Consider the following 8496-nt stretch of genomic DNA (forward strand, 5'->3'; position numbering starts at 1 on the left):
AATGAGAAAATGAAAAGAAGAGTATTTTGTGACATAAAAATTATATGAAATTCAAATTTCAGTGTCCATGAATAAAATTGTATTAAAATATAAAGAAAACTTCCCACCCTCTAATTTAGTAGGTTTTTTACTTTTTTGTTTGCACTAGCCTGAGTTGAATCTGTTGCTTGAAACTAAATGAAGTTCTTGAAGTGGTTGCACTCTTTATATAAGATGCAGTGGAAGATGCCTACCCCCAGCGAAAGCACGAATTTCATCACTGTACTCCAAAAATATTTCTAAGTCTTTCAAAAGAGATTAAAATAAATTTTAGTGAAAAACTGAGTGACTGCTATCAGCAGTTGTTATGCCTGCTTTCGTATGTAATATTTCATTTGGATCTGTATTCATTTTTCTAGGGCTGCTTTAACAAATTACCACAAACTAGGTGGCTTAAAACAACAAAAATTTATTCTCTGACACTTCTGGATGCCAAAATTCTGAAATCAAGGTGTTGGCAAGATTTCACTTCCTTCTGAAGGCTCTGAGGGAGAATCTGTTCCATGCCTCTTTCCTAGCTTCTGGTGACTGCTGGCAATTCTTTGCCCTCCTTGGCTAGTAGCTGCATAACTCCACTCTGCCTTAATCTTCCCATGGCTTTCGCCTCTGTGTCTCTGTGTCTTCTCCATTTCTGTCTCTTATAACAACACTTGTATTAGATTTAGGACCCACCTTGAATCCAGGATGATTTAATCTAGAGATTCTTAATTTAATCACATCTGCTATTTTCAAATAAGGTCACATTCACAGGTACCAGGGGTTAGGACAAGGATATATCCTTTTGGGATCGCTGTTCAACCTATTAGAGTCCTTCAGTAACCTGTGAGATGAGTGACAACGTTATCATTCCCATTTCACACATGAGGAAGTCGAGGCTGAAATCACTTAGCCAGCAGAGTGGAAAGCAGGACACCAGCCAAAACCTCATTGTAAGACCAATGTTTTCTTCTATGTCACAGCCTCTCTTGACACACTGCTTTTGCTGACATAATCATCTCATCTTTTAAAAAGATAGCACATATTTAAACATTGTTTATAGATTTGACAAAGTTGCATATTTTATCAGCATCACTTAATTCTTCAATATAAAGTGATTCTTGTTAGCAAGTTATTCCTAACAAGATTCCTCAGCTTTTCAGAAAGAAAGGGAAATTAAGAGAGAAACCCAAATATGTTTTTCCTCATTATCTTTAGCTCTTTTTTTTTTTTTTCATGAATCTAACTTTCCATTTAAGCTGTTCTCCTTCTGCTCATTCTCATCCCATTTCCTGATTCCTGGGGGTTCAGACAGTGATGAGCGCTCTTGAAGAAGCCCAGGGAAGGCGTTCTGGTTTTGTCTACAATCCACTTTTATTGGCACTCTGTGTAAATAATCAAGGCTGTACCTATCCTATTATAGACAAAGGAGTAGGGCCATGATGCACGTTAGGTTTTTGGTTTTTAAGAGCATCTATTTTATAGATGCATCCTACTGAGGGCAGACCACAGAGAGCACAAGGTAACATGTGAATACATTTGCTGCAAGGTGTGACATGTGGCAGTAATTTGCCTGAGTGACCTAAGAAATCTTGACTATTCTTCTCATGTTTTTTAAATATTTGGAATATTCTACAATCCCACAAAACTCAAAAATTCAATTTACATTGAGTCAGTTGTAGAAATTGAGAATATATAGGAAGGATGTAACAAATGTTTGGTTTTCTAAACCAATTCTTGATTAAAATATACTTTACATTACTGTATTACTGAGTACTTGCCTTACATTAATCTGATTTCATTGCTCAAAAGGGATTAAAAAGTAACCAATATGCTTTTAAAAAATAAGACTAACCTTTAAAAAAGTCTGAGCACATTGTTTTTTTTTTTTTTTCAAATGTAATATCTGCTCCCATCCACATTCTACCTTCACAAAAGAGTTTCTTCACAAAAAGAATTTTTTCTGTGAAGTCAGTCTACATTCTCCAAGAAATCCTGAATTCTAGACCTTCTTTGACATCCTCCTGTCCTCAAATTTGATGAGCATTTGGTTTGTACCCTACAATTTAATTTTTTTTTATTATTTGGCATGCACATTATAATTTTGAGTGCTTATCTTATGTCTTATCTTGTCACTGGAATGTAAATTCCAGAACCTGGTACTTACACTGATAGCTGTGAGTAACTAGCTGAATATGCCCAAATATTGAGCTATGACTGATGCAAAGTAAGTCTACATTTATTGTAAGCCTAGAGCTGACAGAAGTCAAATTTCCTGTTATATTACATAATACTTAACATTATCAAGGGTTTACTGTGTACCAAGCACTGCTCCAAATGCCGTCTATGTATTCACATCAGTTATGGAAAGACTGATTTGTTGGGAAACCTGAGCAGCATTGCCATTATCTTGAGGAATATAATTTTCATCAAAGTTTTGGTTGAAATCCCTTTCTGGAGAATATTATTGCTATTATGCAAAGTCAGGGCCAACTCGACTTCCATCTTCACATTCCTTTTCCACTCTGTCCCTTTTCAATGTTTTCAAGAACTCACACTTGTTGTCAGTGCCCATTCAAATCAGTTTGGATAGATGAGGCTATTGATTAATTTTGTCAACAAGTGAAGAAGGATTTGAGTGATTATATTCTTTTACTAATTTTTTTGCACTAATATTCTTGGCAGTTGATTTGAGAGTGTTAAAATTGCCAATATAATAGGTGGATTTAGGAGTGAAAGAAGTTCCAACTTCAGTTGCTTTAGTTTGGCTTTTCCCCGGTGAATTTTTACAGGAGGAGCAGCATGTTTAAGGACTAAGCCGTCATACCATTTGGCACAGTCTTGTCATTAACTTACTGTGACTAAAAATTTCCTACTCCTGGGAATCCAGATATCTGCCAGTATTTTATATTATCTTCCTCAATGACCAGCATTCTTAATACCCTAGATATAGGTTTTGGAGACTGTTCTAAGAAAGAAGCTTGGTAGACTTTTTTTTTTGATTAGGACTGATTCTGATTTAGTTATCTCTCAAAAGACTGATTCTGATTTAGTTATCTCTCATATTCAGGAGTTAAAGATAAAAAATTTTCAGCCTCAAATTGTCTACATTCTCTCTTGCATTTCCCCTACCCCCAGTTCCACTGTCAGGGACATTAGTTCTATGGAGTCCTGGGAAAGTACTGCTACAAGACCAGGAACTTCCACCCTAGTATCTGTTATGGGCTGAATGTTTGTGTTCCCCCCAAATTCATATGGTATTTGGAGGTGGGGCCTTAGGGAGGTGATTAAGTGTAGGTGAGGTCATGAGGGTGGGGTCTCTGTGATGGGATTAGTTCCTTTATAAGAAGAGATCATAGAGCTTGCTCCACCCCCCATCCCCCCCACCCTCCCCCGGCCATGGGAGGACATAGCAAGAAGACAGCTATAGGTAAGGCAAGAAGAGAGCTCTGACCAGGAATGTGACTATACTGGCACCTTGATCTTGGACTTCCCAGCCTGCAGAACTGTGAGAAATTAATGTCTGTTGTTTAAGCCACTCAGTCTATGGTGTTTTGTTATAGCATCCTGAGCAGACTAAGGCAGTTTCCATTTTGATGATTTATGCTTTCAATACCATTTATTCCTTGCATACTCTATCCAATTTTTCTTGCCTTACAGTGTTACCTCCATTAGGATGTCCAATACTAGAGTCAAAGGCATTTGAAGAATTTTGTCATCTATGATTCAAATCAAAACAATTTTCTGTCAATGAAAAGTTTTCATCATGCTTCTCAAAATTCAATAATGATAATTTTTTTGGTGGTAGAGAAGAAAAATTAACCCAGGCTAGAGCTATGCCATTTTGGGTGAAGTGTCTCTGGCTCTATAAAAACAGATTTCAATACCTCTTGGTAAGTCCAAAATCTAACAGGACTGCACAGAAAGGTGTTAGATTTTTTCTTTGAAACTTTTGTGTTTTCCAGTTTGTTTTTAAAAATTTTGTTTCCTTTGAAACAGGCTTTTTTGGAGATACTTAACAAATAGCTATTTGACATAGAGTTATTATGAGTCAGCTACTGTACTTCTGTTAAAAGTTTTTATATGGTAATCTCCTAAATTAGCCAAGTTCCTTGTATTTAAGGTTATAGTGTCTTCTGAAACCTGTCTCTATATTGTTCCATGTATTTGCAGAAGTTGACGTATTTTATACAGATGAAATTATCTTTCAGGAGCTAAAAAGCAAAAATCAAAAGAAAATTTCATATCTGAAGGAAAGAACACTCGGAATCATCATAGAGACATGTAGCTATCTTGGTAATACCATGATCCTATGAAATGGCAACATCTTAAATAAATATATACTTTTAATGTCTTTATTTGGAAGAGTTGTCCCATTGTGACGTGGAATAAGCTAACATCAGAAATTTCTATAACTTTTAACAAAGATACAAATGTCTATCATGAAACTTCAACAATATTTAAACAGCAATTTGAAGCTGTTTACTCAGTACACAGCTCAAAAATATCTAACAGCTCTGGCTGAAAAATATCAACAATAGGGAAGAGAGCAAAAATTCCACTGGCTTAAATACTTCACCACTTATATAACCTGTTTTGAACCTAAATATGGAAGAAATGTCTGGGCCTTTTAAAAAATTAAAAAATTTATAGTATTTTGTTATATTTTAATAAACTTCATGTCAAAATTATCCAGACTTGGTGTTTTAATTTTACAATATTATTTTAGGAAACCTTAGAGTCAAAATTATTTAAGAACATTATATTCTAAAAATGACCACCTCAATACCTGGAACCTTTTGTACAAAACCTAGATGTTCTTCATATCTGAGCAATTCAATCATCTGAGTAATTCACTCCTAGCAGAGGTGCTCTGGCCTGGAGGAAGTGCTATGCTCAGTCCCAGGAGGTGGTTTCAGTGCCATTTTCCCCTCCTCACAACCAGTCTCAATCCCAAAAATGGCTCTGACTTGATCCACAGTGTTCTGGGCCAAGTTTTGCAAGAGTCTCTTGAGTTTGGTTTTGAACACAGTGAGTTTGAGCTGACTGTAGTATATCCAAGGGAAAATACTAGAAGACCATGTTAGGCTGGGTCTTCTGAGAAGCAGTCACCAAGAAAGAATTTGAAGTACAAGAGACATTAGTGAAAAACCTGTGAAAGATAAACAGGGTGGGAACAGGAATCCACAGGGAACCTACACATGCAGGTGTGACACCTGTGAAAAGAGATGGGGAAAGGAGGAGGGTTGGGTAAGGAGGGCCTCAGACTACAGTGAAGTTCTGAGCATGCGTTGACCAGGCCACTGGGGACCCCAGAGCAGAGACTGTCCATCAGTGTCCTGTGTTGAACACGTATGACCCAACTCCAGTATGCCCTCTGTGTTTGGTCATTGATAGGGTGCAGCCAGCGAGATAAGGCCTTGGTGTGGGTGTGAATGCTGTGATGGATTCTGAAGATGGAGGCTGTCAGCCAACTGTACTCCCTGTAGCAGGTTCTTACTTGAAGGAAAATCTGAGCAGCTCTCCTCCATGGCCACGACAAAGATATGGAACTTGGTTTAACGATGTAGGAAAGTTGTTTTCTTAATAGTTGGCAAAGCATTCCTTTTAGGAAGGAAATATTTTGATTTGGAAAAATAATAAGCCAATTGATGTATGGAAGGATGTCTGCAGAAGCCTACGCAATACAAATGATGGCTAAGATACTCTGAAGAGAAAATTTTTTTTTATTATTTACTCAACAAATATTTACTGAGCACTTAGGACATGTCAGATATTGTGAAGATAGAACAGCAATCAAAACAGACAACAACCCCTCCCTCGTGAGACTTACATTCTAGTGAGTAGAGAAAGATAGTAAACAGATAAATGAGCAAGTTATATAGATTGTCAGAAGGTATAAGTGCTATGGAGAAAAAACAAAGCAGGGAAGGTTGATGGGTAATTCAGAAGTAAAGCGTTGCTATTATAAAAATGGTGTCTGGGAAGTTTTCACTGAGCTGAAGGAGGGTGAGGGGGTAAGCCTTGTAGATAACTGGGAGAAGAGTGTTCTAGGCAGAAGGAAAAAAAGACTCTGAGGCAGGAGTGTTCCAGAACAGCAAGAAGGAGGAGCTTCTGTGGTGGGAGCTGGTAAACAAGGCTGAGAGTTACTAGGGGTGCCAGGTCACGTAGGACACGTTATAAGGACTTTGGCTTTTCTGCTGAGTGTGATGGGAAGCTATTGAAAGATTCTGAGCAGAGGAGTGGCACAAACTGACCCATTTTCAAAGGATCCCTCTGGCTGCTGTGTTGAAAATGGACAGCAGGAAGGCAAAGTAGAAGTAGAGAGACCAGTTAGGAGGCTATTGCAATAATCCAAGTGAGAAAATGGGAGGACTTTATTTTTTTTCCTGAGATGAAAGGGGCAGAGATGAGTAGAAAGAAAAGGTACAAGGAAAGGGGCTGTATGGAGACATGACCAATGAAGGTTTCCCATTGTGGAGTGGATAAAGGACATTTTAAGAAGATGAATGTCAAATATTACCTTTGAAATTGTTGCCATGTTTCTGTTTCTGCTTCATATTTAATCAAGCCTATTTAATCCAGCCTTTAATTTAATCAAGCCTATTTTACTCACAAATGTATTGTAGGAGTGTGTCTCTGTCTATCTATCTATCTATCTTTTTTATTCTAGAAAAGGTCTGTGTGTTATAACTGGGTTGGCATATAGAACACAGTATATTCATGGTAGCAGGAGCTTGAAATCAAACATAATCAATAGAATGAAAACCAGGGAAGTTGGCAGAACTTGGGGAAGGCTTTGGGTCTTGAAAGTAGATTAAGGATTTGAACAAATCTTATCTAGTTGCAAGAGGCTTGAAAGTTCCAGCTGACTTCTGACTTAAGGCAAGGCTAGAGATTTAAATTTTTGAGCTACCCCTTATAGAAATGATGACTAATAAAGGGACTCTTGGAGGGAAAATACCAGAGAAAAAACTGTCTGTACTTTAGTATTTATTCCAGGTAAAAGAAAGAGATGGTAGATTTAGTAAAGGCAATGAGAGACGGGAGTGATAGATGAGAAGCAATGTTGCATGTTGTGGCAGAGTCTGCTGGTTTCCCACCCAAATCCACATTTCCATTTCATATTTATAGAACCCTAATTTTTATTGTACACCTAAAATACTATATTTCCTATCCTCCCTATGTACCAAGGCTCGACTCAGTTCTTCCTAGTGAGATGCAAATAGAAGTTGGATGGAAATTTTTGGCAGAATGAAAAGGAGCCTTAAAAGTGAGCAGATAGCTGGGATGAGCTTTTCCTCCCCTTCCTCTATTTTTATCTCCAGGAAGTTGGAAATATTATGATGGCTGGAGCATCAGCAGTCATTTTGGACCATTAAATGCCCTTGAGGAGGGACAGTAATTGCTAGGATAATGGAACAAAAAGTAGGAGGAGCCCTGGGCTTCCTATCACCAGACTTCTTTTATGTGAAAGAAAAATAAATTATTTTTCTTATTTAGGTCACGGTTAATTTAGGTGTTCTGTCTATGCCAATATAACTGCCATACAATAATGGCAGCCACCATTTATTGAGCCCTATTATATTTCAGGCATGGTGCTAAGAACTTTATATTATTAGCTCAATTAATCATCACAGTAATCCTATGAAATAGGTGCTGTTATTTCCACCGATTTAATAGATGAGAAACATGAAATTTAGAAGGGTCACATAAATTCCCCAAGATCATCTAGCTAGTGTGTAGTCTCAAATTTATTTGTTAGATTTTTTTTTTTAACATCTTTATTGGAGTATAATTGCTTTACAGTGGTGTGTTAGTTTCTGCTTTATAACAAAGTGAATCAGCTATACATATACATATATCCTCATATCTCCTCCCTCTTGCATCTCCCTCACACCCCTCTAGGTAGTCACAAAGCACCCTGCTGATCTCCCTGTGCTATGTGGCTGCTTCCCACTAGCTATCTATTTTACATTTGGTAGTATATGTAAGTCCATGCCGCTCTCTCACTTCTTCCCAGCTTACCCTTCTCCCTCCCCATGTCCTCAAGTCCATTCTGTACCTCTGCTTTCTCAGATTCACTGAAATGTTTTTTCCTCTGAGAACAAAGTTTCCAGAAACTCAAAGCACCTGTATTTACTGGTGACCTAAAAGGAGCACTTACCTGCTAACTTCCTGCCTGGTTTTCAAGTAGCTTGGCAGAGATTTCCTGCTGTTACTAGGCTGCTATAAAAAATTAATTATTCTGAATAGCTAGGTCTATTTCAACAGGAACTGCCTCACTTTTAAAATCTGTGTTTTGAAATTTTCTAATAACTATTAAGAGACCATTAGCAAAATTGTAAGGAAAATAAGAAGGTAAGACTAGTAAAGCCATTATCCCAATCATCCTTACTGAAGACACAGCACACATTAGCTTCTGTGGATGTTTTTGTTTTACAATTAATCTAGATTACAGAGATGAAAGGGCTTCAAATC

General features: G+C 37.4%; 1 pseudogene; it reads right to left on the reverse strand.

Annotated features, from left to right (window-relative positions):
* Positions 1–2359: 2359 nt before the first annotated feature.
* On the reverse strand, positions 2360–5546 carry LOC133084701 (vasculin-like; annotated as a pseudogene).
* Positions 5547–8496: the final 2950 nt, after the last annotated feature.

This window comes from Eubalaena glacialis, chromosome 2 (genome assembly GCF_028564815.1).
Source record: "Eubalaena glacialis isolate mEubGla1 chromosome 2, mEubGla1.1.hap2.+ XY, whole genome shotgun sequence".
NCBI lineage: Eukaryota > Metazoa > Chordata > Mammalia > Artiodactyla > Balaenidae > Eubalaena > Eubalaena glacialis.